This window comes from Puntigrus tetrazona, chromosome 17 (assembly GCF_018831695.1).
Source record: "Puntigrus tetrazona isolate hp1 chromosome 17, ASM1883169v1, whole genome shotgun sequence".
Classification (NCBI taxonomy): Eukaryota; Metazoa; Chordata; class Actinopteri; order Cypriniformes; family Cyprinidae; genus Puntigrus; species Puntigrus tetrazona.
The window spans coordinates 21,311,568-21,324,567 of NC_056715.1; positions in this window are offsets into that span (position 1 = coordinate 21,311,568).

Below are 13,000 nucleotides of genomic sequence, written 5' to 3' on the forward strand. Positions count from 1 at the left end.
TCCGCGTAAAAATGGCTAGGTTTCAAGAAATAATTTCGTCTGAATGACCGACCTTTTTTTCCACTTTTTTTTCACATTCATTCATTATTAAAATATTACTATAATCTATTTTTGTAGAATTTTTTTCAAGCAGCACCATTTTCATACGAACCAAACTGTTATTTTTTTCCCTCTGGACCAACAAGGAGTACAACGACCGCCCAGGTGTTTTTTATTTTATTTTATTTTATTTTATTTTTTTTAAATAATGATGAATAAAACGCCTGACGATTTTGACTTCTAAAACTGACTTGACCTGTCCTAGAAACCAGCATCCTACATTTTACTTGTTGCTTGTTAAAGTTTTTTTTTTTTTTTTTTTAAATATAAGATGCACTGTCCAAGGCGGTCCAAGAGCACGTTACATCTTAGAATATATCTGAATCACCTTGTGTCTTTAGAGCTAGGCCTATCGTCCTAAACAAAACCTCCTTGAATTCAGGAGATCAAAATGTTATTGGTCGAGTAAACCGACAAACAAAGCACAAACAAAATTGTGAATATTAAATAATATACAAACTGATATTTCAACGAGACACAGGCTGCAAAAATGCAAACAATAAAATGCAAAACCAACTCGGGGAAAAGAGTGCTCCTAGATAAATATATTTTAGGATTATTAATAAAGTTGTTCCTAATATTTTTTTTGAATTATCCCACTTACTAACTACATAAAAAATGGGCCAAATGTAATTAAACTGTACTTTTAAATCGCTGCATGAATATATATTATTGTTCTAAAATATTTGAACTCACATAAATCTTATCCCTATCGCGTGCACCCCTGTCATTATATCACGTTCTCAAACGACGATACGGACCTCGTTTACGGTGTAATAAAACACATCCTAATTCTAATCGCCGTTTTCATCCAACCGTCGTGTCTGTGAGCCTGAAGTGAGAAAATACTCGAGCTAAGTAGGTCAATTACGACAGTTACTGCCATTGTGGCGGACAGACGTGCCGGTTGCAACGACAGTTAATTGAATTTTGAGCTACGGTTACGCGAAACGTGACGCCGTTGCCACCCACCCCAACACTCGAGGGTCAACCACAAGTCGGGTCACCGCAGAAATCATTTCTATAACGCCCTTTCTGGGTTCCTGATACAGGCTATCGTTGTAAATAACTCGCCATCTTAGCTGATGCTCATGCCCGTGATGTGTGCTGTCATGTTTCAACGTGGCATGCGAATTATTTAGCCTCTAAATATGTAAATTAAAATAACGCCGAGGGGGAAAGCGTGGGTTATGTTGGACATTAATGTAGCGCAGCCTATAGGAAGCCTGTTTAATTAATCGGCTGTTTATATTTTGGGGGGGTTTTCTTATCGTTGCGTATCACCGGGTGATGATTTAAGGCAGGCTCTTGTTACGATCAAGAGTTTGCGTCCCGAGAAAACAACGCTTGCAAACGTGGAAATGCGCGTTAGTTTGGGAGCTGGAAGTTATTGAACGTTTCTAAATTTAATTAAAGAAATGATTGTGGCTTCGGTGAGCCAGGGTTTCGGAAATGTTGATGCTCGACTTCACAGAGATAAGTGGAAGTGATGAAAGATAAATACATTTAATGGGATTTCCCGTGATGCCGATCATTTTAAGGGGCTTTGCGGCTATTATTTAGCCTACAGTCGCGCTCCTTTCGAACTTAACGTATGCGCGCGGAACGGCGATCCAGCCACGGACATCAGCGGTGTGAGTACATACATAGAGACCAGGCTTTAATTCAGCCTCTCTCTTTATATAGGCTAGACATTCGTGCTGGAGGAAGCAATGAGGAGGGAACACTTGAGTTCATTTATTTAGACAAAAATAAATAAATAAATATGGTTGCATCTTTTCTTTTGAGAATATGTTTTATATTCATTGCAATTAGTTACTCGTGCTTTAAAAGCTATTTTCTGTTATGCAAAATGTGTAGGGTTTTTTTTACCTAGCCTATCTTTTTATTCTTCGATAACAACTGCAGCCTATTATTTATTAAAATACACTTATTTTTGTATGATAAACTATAAACTGTTGCCGAGAGTGCTTTGGAAACTCGACCTATGCAAACACGTGGACTGTATAGCCTATTTAAAGTTTCCGTGCTGAAATATTTATTCGGTCTCTGCAAGAAGTCCGAATAAATAGCCTATTAGGAGCCAAAGTTGTTTACAGCCTGGCTACAGTATGGTTATAAACCAGTTTCGTCCGTGATGTTTGGAGCGACTCACTGTCTATTTACCGATAAACAGGGCGTGAAGGAAGCCCACAACTCCTGCGCACATGCTACTGACTTTTAACAATGCTGTTACAGTCTGTTTCATATGTGTGCAGGCATGCTCTGCCCCACAGTAGGATGCTCCCAGGGGTTGTAACTTCGAATTTGGTGTTGTTTTAATAGTGCACAAGTCACTGAAAGATCAGACGCCTTGACGTTCACGAGCAAAACCAAGGGCCTCCATTCCTGCAGAGCGCATCTTTCTTTTTTAATTACGGGCAACGCAGCCCTCAAGTAACATATGGGACGGGCAGACGCCGTTCTAATCCGCACCCCGCGTTGGTCGATGTTAGGCTAAACAATGGGCTCTCTTTAACCATTCACGAGCCAGAGGCTTCTTACGCGCACAGGTTGCCTTGGCGCTTGGGATAGCGAGAGACAGTCGCGGAAGTTTACTGGTCCCTCGGCCCTTCCAAACTTCCGTGTCTGTCACGCAAACCTGCTCGTCATTGGACGCGCGACAGCTTAGCACCCAACTAGTTGCTTTAGCGCATAATAACCACAACTGTAGACTTAACGTATTACTGACATTATCGTTATGCCTCGCGCGTGCTTAAAAGCTTGTTAATTAACCAATAAAGTGAACTGTTTGCTGCATTAGCCATGCATTTAAGAAACGAAGCTTTTCCGAGACTTACCTAAGTTGAGTTAAAGGCTATTTTGGATTGTTAAGATCTACCCTTAAAATCACTTACTTTGATAAATAATAATGATGAGGATAATCAGGCCATCGAGGCTAATCAATGGAGCAGCGGGTTATCTATTCTGTCCTGCTCATCCAGCCTAAGCTCACTCTGTGCTTTTTACACTATTTATTTAAGTTTGTGACATCATCAATGAATCTGATAATCTTGTCAAAGATTAAATTAAAAGGGTTTTGTGCCAGTAATAACAGATTTAGATGTTTTAAAAATGAAGTCTAAAGGGATTGGGTTAAGAGCACCAAAAAGCATGTGATTTTAATTTCTCTGACTGCTCGCGTAAATCTGTGGATTTGCGGAGATCTGAAACTGATAATAGTGCTAACAGCCTGACAAGTCTGGATGTCTGGTAATATACAGACCACATGCGCGCACACACAGAACAGAGACGGTTTTCTGGCTTCCTTCCTTTAATTCCTCATTGGAATCATTGATTCAAAATAATCATTTCTGATTTTCTGCTCAGAAGAGAAATATAAATGGTGGAAACGGCATACGGCAAAGTGTGTTGAACTAACCGAGCTCGGTGCAAGAACCTCAGGCGTTGTCATTCCGAGCCTCGGCCTCCTGTATGATCTTTGATCCCGGTATTAACTACCACCACAACGCAAGTGAACAAGCGAGATTAAAAAAAAAATGCAACATTTGGTCATTTGGAATGGCGGAGGAGAAAGAACTAAAACTAAAAAGTATAAGCTGATTATGAAGTCTCAACATATGCTGTGCTGAAACTCTGTGTCATAGCAGCGTCTACTGGTCAAGTTAATACCTATTTAGCTAATGCACACCCAAGGTCCGCATTCAGAGTCCATTTAGGCCCCCATGAGACTAAAGTTGTGGATTACGCTGTATGGCACAGCTACCCAACATCTAGCCTATTTCCTCTGTTAGGCCTGTAGCCCATTAATGAAAAATCTCCTTAAAGGGACAAATGGAAATACTTTCACAGCGGATTATACAGACTCTAATGGCAATGTTTTTAAATGTCCTACATGAACAGACAGCATAAGAGCTAACTGATAATCCCAAACACGAACGGTCATTCCCAGAACTTGGTCAACAGGAATTTACGATTCATCTAAACCGGCGCGAGCGACATTCATAAATATCTGTTTCGCTTATTTTATGTAGCGCATGTGGTTTGCTATTTCTGATCTGTTGTGCGTTTGTTTTTTACGTTTAGTCTTTGTGTTACCTTGGCCAGAACTCGTCTTGGTGAGATACTTTGTAGATCTCTCCACCGCAAACCCTCTGGGGTCCATCATTAGCCCAATTAAGCAGGTGCACAGAGGAGGTCTTACCAATCATTCACACCTTTCCAATGAGCTCTCGCTTGCTCCTAATCTCTCACAAATAAGGTGCACTTGTTAGAAAGAGTATTGGAGATCACTAATTAATTAGATCAAAACCATGAGATTATTGCTTTGAGACTCTCCTGGATGGACTGTGCTTGACGCTGAGCTTGTATATTAGTGGAAAAAGACAGGAGAAGGTAGTTAGGATTTGTTATTCTATCAGTCCCCACAGGTCAATTCAAACAGCCTAAATTGCCAATTATTAGCTAATAAACCATATTCCAGAAAAGCATCACTTGTAACTGTTACACCGCAGCAGAATAAAGCCCTTCTAGGTGTATTTGACTTCTTGATTCAGATTAATACAGTCTGAGTTACATTAAAAATGTCCTGGCTCTTCAAGACTTTATAATGGCAGAGAATGTTTAAGATATGAGGTTTAAGATATTTAAGTTCAGTAGAAGCCTATCATAAAAACACACATGGCTTCATATGGCTTTTATGTACACACTGCACAATTAATGAGAGAAGCACTGATTTATTACTGATGCCTGTGAGATAGGTTACATGTAATAGCATATGGATTTCCTTATGATAAAAATTCTGCATGCTGCAAAAAAATATTTAGCATGCTAAATATTTGGACCTTTTTGCGACTCAAGAGTTCTGCAGTGTGAAATGTGTTTTGAAATTACATCAGCTATGATTGCACACAGCCAGTGAGAGCATGGATGCAGCGTAAAGCAAAAGTCCAGGGGGAAGAGTCATAAACCTGAAACAGAAGTAGGCTTCTGCAAGCAACCATATCTCTATTTCATTCTTATCTGTTTTTGTTGCAAATCACTGTACAAAGAACTTGTATTGAAATCTTCTAGTGGTTTATAACTTTTAACAGACGCAAATCCAGTCTTGAGCGGGAACTCCAGTAAATCATAACCATTGAGGAACTGGAGGATTATCAGATATTTGTCTTCTCCAACAAATGTAACTACTCAAAACCATTCAGCTGGATAGTGTAAAAGCAGCTTATGATATTCTTGTATTTTAGGTATGGGAGTTTTTATATTTGGGATATTGGTAACATTGGGCTAGCTTTGTTACACAGACCTGGCAACCCTGCTGACTATTTCTATAGTTTCTTCTTTTTCTTCCATCATCTTCCAGGTCCCTTTCCTAAGCAGGGTAATTAGTCCTCCAAGGGCTCCTAATTGTTTGAGGATAAAGAGGTGATTTGCGCTTGGGAATACTTCATTATCCTAATCAAAGGCTGAAGAAATCAGAGCACTTGCTTGTGAGAGCTCAGTGACTGCTCTTTGTGAGCGGCTGAACCATTGACCTTAGTGCCACTCAGCTTTGCTTCAGGTACTACTACCCATTGTTTCCAGTAGTGAATCAATAATTCAGATTCATTAGTTTATATGACAAGAATAATATTCAGCTAAGTGTGTATATCATTCACTCAAGTAAAGCAGTATTCACCCGAATATGAAAATCCTGTAATCATTTACTCTTGTTCCAAACCTGTATGAGTTTCTTCTTTTGAGCACAAGTAATGATATTTTGAAGAGTGTTGGTAAGAAAACAGCTGCTGGTAGCCATCGACTCTGTACGTATTTCTTCCCTTGCTATGGAAGTCAATGGCCGCTGGCAACTTTTTGGCAACACTCTTCAAAATTAAATTTTTCTTGTGTTGAACAGAAGAAAGAAACTCATACAGATTTGGAAAAAGAGTAAAGGTCCATGCACACTGAGTCTGATATTTTCAAATGTGCCTTTTCAAAATGCAGAAAATTAAACCTGATCCAATTGAGGCAGTGTGTAATTTTTTTTTTTATGTGAGAATTTCTGACAATGTGCAATGAGCCTTGAATGAGCATGAGCAAATGACAGTATTTTCATTTTTGGGTGAACTATCCCTTCCCCTTTAATTTGTGGTCTCTAAAAGCCTGCAATGAAATGGAAATAAAATGAAATACATTTTTTTGGTAAATGATACTAATATAAATAAACTTGTTGCCAACAATATACAGAGAAACAAAGAAATTTGGATTTATTTCTAACATTTCATGAGCTGTTTTTCTCAATGATGAAACTTAAAATTAATTTAAATTCTAATATTTCCAACAACTGGCTTAAGCTCCTCTTAATATATTTTATATTGCGATCTTTGTGACACCACAGTGGTATTGTATACCGGTTACTTTTGGGATGTAGGTACAAATCCCAGTGAGAGCATCAGGTGTTGTCAATCATGAATAACCTGCTCTTGGTTACCTCAGCAGTTCCCATAGCAATAAGCTATATACCCATGGGTTCTGGGTTAATCTGAAAGAAACAGCACAGTAAAGATCCAGTACATCTGATCACATGATTGCACCTCTTAGGCTGATGCTGGAATTATGTCATCAAAGAGTTGCTAAGTAACCACTGTGACTGACAGCTTTAACTTCTGTTTTTGTCCATTTTTTAATTTTTCTGTGCCCACCTGTTCAGTGCGCAGAGCGGCACAAAGCAAAGCACGTGCCACACCAGACATTCAGCCACTGTTTTTTTTTGTCCCGGTCAGACAAAAGGGCTATTTAGGCTGGGACACACAACCAAGGGCAGAATGTAGAACTTGAGGGGTGGGGGTAAGGGCATTATGGAGCAAATCTGCTGGGGTTTAGAGTCCCTGGCCAGGCCTCTTGGTGAGCTGTGTGTATTAGGAGCAGCTGTTTGTGCTTGTTTGCATGTGGGTTATAAGTCTGTGTTTCCTAAGGTATCTAAGCTACATCATACATGGAACATTGAAGTTAAAGCTTTGTTTAAGCACCCTTTTTACATAGGACATTACTTTTTTTTGCTCACCAGCCACTCAACATTTTTACTGGCCACAATTTTCTTGTAGGGACAATAAATATTATATGATTTAATACTGCATATAAATATTTCCAAGTCATTTGACCTTTTTAAAGAACTACTGAACTAAAATCTATGTTAACTAATGTCCATTTTGCAGTCATGGTTTTCAAGGAAACATCCCTCTCCTGGTCGTGTCATGTTGCTTAACTAGGCTATATGTTATAAAAACCTGCATTTTTATTTTTCTTCTGTGTGTTCCCTTGTTCAAGCCGCGTGACCCTCGTTGGTGTTACCTTGGTGTTATTTTCTATTAATCGCCGTTTACATGCACTGAATGAAATAAAATTAGAGTTGTTACTGTATATAAAATCAAGCCGCCTGAGTGGCTAGTAGGAGTGACTGTGCTACCCGCCAAAGCTGGGGCTGGTGGTTGTTAATGTCAAGCCCTGCTTTTAAAAACAATATCATCTGAACTCATATGCCCTCTAAGACATTACTGAATAAGCATTTGCTGAAACAGGCTGTAGATTCTTTGTTGCAAGCTTGGAAAATACACTGATGAGAAAACAACTGAGTAAATATACTCAGATTGTCCACTTGACTACACTATTGTACTCACAGCGGCGTTTTTATTGACTTCTCACTCCCACGGGATAGCAGCCGAGGATCATGGGGGTCAAACTGGAGTCCCAAAGGAGGGCAGTGCTTTTAACCTCTTCGTTATGGCACCTCACGTTATCTATGATGTCTAAATCAAACAGATACTTCATACTGATTTGTTTTTCATCATCCCGACACAACTTTCAAAAAAAAAATCCATTTTAAAATTATCGATGGTTTCTGAATGAAATAAAACAAATAAAGACAAATAAATGATACATTTCTCATATAAACAGTCGCAAAAACAGTTAACTCATTTTTTCTTTTAATTTTCAAAAATCATATTTTTTAGTATATTAAGTTTTTATTGTTACCTATAGTAAAAATAACCTCAGTGCAGTTTGACTGAGATTAACTGGCATGCACAATAAAAAAAAATAGATTTTAGTTATACTCTATACTCAGTTATACTCTTCATATATACAGTATAACATTATAACAAATACTACATTTCATCCAAATTCTGCAGTGTAATTGGTTTCTAATTTAATGATGAGAACAGAGATATAAAAAGACATTCTGAGCTCACTTCATGACGCATTGTCTAGACTTCACTACATCACAACTTTCCGCATTAGTGAGAGTTGTTTTTGTTTATTGTTTCCTTTGTCGTGGCTTTGGTGCTTCCGCGTCGAGACTGTGACCCACGGCGGCCCTTCTGTTTGCCAGCAGTCGTTTGGCCTAGTTTCTAACAAACAACGCATCTATTTATTCTCTTTTCTAGCTGTCATTTTCATTTTAATAAAGAAGCATATATGGAACGGTGGCAATAAGGCTATTGTTGGGACTGCAGTTTGGCTATTGGTGGAAAACAGACAACACTTCATTATTCGTTGGAAAATGTATACTAATTCCCAGCTTTAAAAAGTCAGTCGCGAAAGTTGTTCGCTTTATTAATATGTGCTAAAATTACGCGTTAACGGAACGTAGTTGGAGGAACTTCATTTGAATTAGTTGAAAGAGAGAAATACAAGTTAAATTAAGCAACGCATCGACTAAAACAGCCTTAAACATCAAAATGTGTTCAACATAAAATAGTATAGTTTTTACAGTCAGCTTGAGTGAACTAGTGAAACATAAAGCCTCCATAGTTTCCTAATGAGCCTCTAATTAGTAGTTTAGAGTGTGTTTGTTTGTAAGACAGTTATAGAGGTTTAAAGAAGCTTAGTTTCTCAAAGTCTCTAGTGAGAAAGAAAAGAAATTGTTATTCGCAAAAGACAAATTATTTGGAATCCGTATTATAGTTAAATGGTGAAAGAATGCATTCATTTTGCATGTTCCAAGTCCATTTTCTTCTTACAAAAATGCCGAAGGGACAAAAGAAGCACAATATTAATCCTCATCGTGTCCACCATGAGAGACTACCTTATTACACTACATGACAGTCCACTTTTATTTATCTATTTAATACATTGAAATGTTTTTGTGTACAGTTGTGCTGCATATATATATATATATATATATATATATATATATATATATATATATATATATATATATATATATATTTCTATGACGTCAAAGAATATAAAAACAAAAAAATAATTCTCATTAAAGGAAGTCTTGAGTGTTTGAGGAGGTCTTTACTGACACTTTTGATACATTTATTGCATTTCTGCTGAATAAAGGTATTCATCAAAAGTCTTACCGATCAAAAACTATTTCAGAAATATTTAACAATATCACCATACGTTGTCTGTATGCACATTTAAAATATCTGATGTTTTTTTCCATCTGTGAAAACGTCATTGGTTTCTACGCGCATCTCCAAATCTAGGCTTTTTTTTTTTTTGGAGCATTTGCTGTTGTTTCATGAAACATGCGAGTATTAATTATTCCGTAATGCGCAGCAGGTGTTTATGTGTACAGGCACACTTCCCGCACATGACCAGCATCAAAAGCGCGTGTGCATGTGTGTTTGGAGAGGTTATGCAGGGCGTTGGACCCCAGATGGGTTAATGGGAAGCTTAGCATCAAGATTACAATGCAACAGTGTCAGCTTCAGATCTGCCAATGATTGCCCCCAAGCCCACGCGCTGGACCACACGTTCAATACGACCCGCCGGGGGACTGAGGGAGGGGTCAGAGGACAAGAGCAAAAAGCATAATATTAAAGACTACATGTTGTTCTTCAAATACAATACAAGAGGCTGAATGCCCCAAACTGTATCAGGCATTTGCCGCATCTTTTTCCCATTCGGTTGGTTACTATATCATCCAGCTGTTAAATAAATAATACATACATATTATAAACTCATCTGCTGTCCTTTTTAGTTGAATAACAGGGACATTTACACACACGCACACACACACGCACACACCCCCCCTTCACCCCAAACACAGGGTCTGTCCATCACAGGCCAAGCTGTTGCTGGAGGAGATTGGATGGTTAAGGGCAGAGACAACAGCCCCACTAATTAAATTCTGCCAGGTTAATCCCTCTGTGTCCCCGCTACTCACTCTCCATCCCAAACCAGGGGGAGGAGAGAGACGGATGACAAACAATCAACATTCATCATTAACAATGGCAACAAAAAAATTCGTAAAACATAAAAAAAACAAAGAGGAATACAGTGGGCGAAATTAAGTAAACAATGGCCCATTGGGTTGAGATACCATTGTTATGAAAACGGAACGCAAAAAACAAACTCGAGGCAGATGATAAAAAAAAACAACAACAACATACACCTGCTGCTCTAAACAAGTCTACTATTGTTTTAAGCGTTAACAGTAGAAACATATGCAGTACGAATGGCCTCATAATGACCTGAATTCGGTATTGAGGTTTCTATCTCTTCCTTTTTAAATGATTATTATTGTTCTTTTTTTAATGGAATGCTTTGAATTAAATTTGATTTGACTTGCTGTAAAAGATAATTAAATGGCAGTTTTATTTAACATCCCAGCCCTGACGCACCACGAAAGGGGCTATAAAGACCTCCTCATAATCAAAAACACTAACATTTCACCTCCAGCACAGCCGGTGGTCTGAGACCCTCCACCCCGGCCCAGAGAGAGCGTGGCCGTCAGTCTGTCATTCTCCCAGCATGCACTGCTAATGAACTCACAGAGGTCCATTGCCCTCCGTGCCCCCAAGACCGCCCAGACAGTGAGGAATGGTGTTTTGATGACCTCTTTGACCTTTTACACAGTATCTACGTGACCCTCTGTCTTTATTACGTGGCCTACAGCAAAACTTATCGGCCCACTGAAGTGGGACGTTTCAACAGTGCCTAAAAAGGGTAAAATGATTTGTGTAGCTTAACTGGTGCTAACAGCGCCAAAGCTCTGGGTTTGAAGGAACATGTGGATAAAACGTATTGCTTGAATGCACTGTGAGCCACTTAATAAAATTTTTAATGCCTTATTCTATATGACCTTATTCAAGATCCCTTAACAACTACCATACTAATTATCAATAAGCAGCAAATTAGGATTTTGTGAAAAAAAAAAGAGTTAAGAGTAAATAAGTGTTCCCCGTTTTAAAGTTTTATCCATTTTTCTTTCTGATTAAAGCTCCACAGAAACCATTTTATGTGTATACATTTTTTTTTTATTTATATTAAATATAACCTATTTTTACACTTTCAAATTCAATTGATTAATCTAAATCAAATTTCATAACAATGCAAAACACATGGTTAAAAGGAAAAAAATAATAATAATAGGACTCCAACAGTGGACCATTTCTTCCTCAGTAAACTCTCAATCTGCTGCTTATCAACAATTAGTATTGTGGAACGGGATTGAGGGATCTCAGAATAAGGCTTTACAAATACTAAAACTGAAGTGTCACCAAATCTTTTATTTATGTTTTATACAGGGCCTCAGAGTTTGACTGGTGAGCTTAAGCAGTTCGCCCCTGTGGGCAGATGCTACAAATACACCATTATATGTCCAGAAAGCATCTGTCTCCATTAACGGATATTCAAAAGCTGTGTGGTGTGATTGTCCAGACATTATTTTACAGCAGCTTTAGTGTAAACAATTGCGTGGCATTTATGGCTCAGGTGATTGGCTTAAAAAATGTTTTTGGAACTGTCTATGTACAAGGTCAGCATGTAGGTCAAACAGGTGTCAGCGGAGCAACTGCCACTGAGACCTATGGGATGATCATCTTTAACTTTCTCCACGTATTACAGCCTTCAGTGGTTCGATTCTTAGGGTCTCTGAGAAGCAAAACGTTAGCATTTGTCATGGAGCACATCTGAAGCATGTAATTAAGTTAATAACAATGTTTGATTATAATGTTAATAACAATGTTTAATTGCATAAAATTAGAAGTATGTGGAAGTCTATAAAGCCCATGTAATGCAAGGGGTTTCAAAAACTATCTAGATAATATTCAATATTCTGTTCCTCAGAAGGAAGACATGAATGCAACAAAAAATTATAATAAAGTATTGAATAAATTAGAGAATGGCAAAACACATGCAGCATTGGTTGAACAACTTGTTGCCACTTAAAGTACTTAAAATTTTGAAAGTTAGTCTACTACAACACTGTTTGTCACAATCTTCAGGTTCTTTGGGACCATATACAGAACCCACAAAGCTTCTGGAAGTAGGAAGACGTGGCCAGAAATAAGACAAAACCTAATTCTTGCCTTTGGTTGATTGTTGCTGCCTTCATCGCGAGCTCATTCAGAGAGGCCTGTTAGAGCATCCCTGCTTTGTTCTGCGCATAAACTCTTGGCGTTTGCGCAGTCTGGTGGGCGTCACTAACACCACAGACGGGTGGGATGCTGGGAAAGCGAGTGAGCGTGAGCGGCTGGCGTGCCTCTGTCGCGGGCATGCTCAGAGGTGTAATGTCTGATTAGGGGATTACAGGGGAAGTGCTTCTTCGCAGTTCTCTGAGAAACAATTATTAACATGTTGGTGTCTCTAATCCTGGATAAATACAGCTTTTCAAGAACAACAGAGAGACTCTCTCTCTTTCTTCACTCTCTCCTCTTCTCCTTTTAAATCCATCTCTAAACCCCCTTAGTCACTTGAACCCCAAAGCCTAACTAATACCGGTTGAGCAGATAGGGCATTGGTGTGAAACAGTGTCATTAGGAGAATACCTTTTCCAGCATGCGTTGCAGCAGAAACGATCCCCTTCTCCACAACAGACCAACAGGCAGCGCGGAGGAGGGAGGGGGCGAGTTTTGCTGTTGGGACGAGATGGAATAAGACTGCATTGTACTTCAGCAGTCTGGTT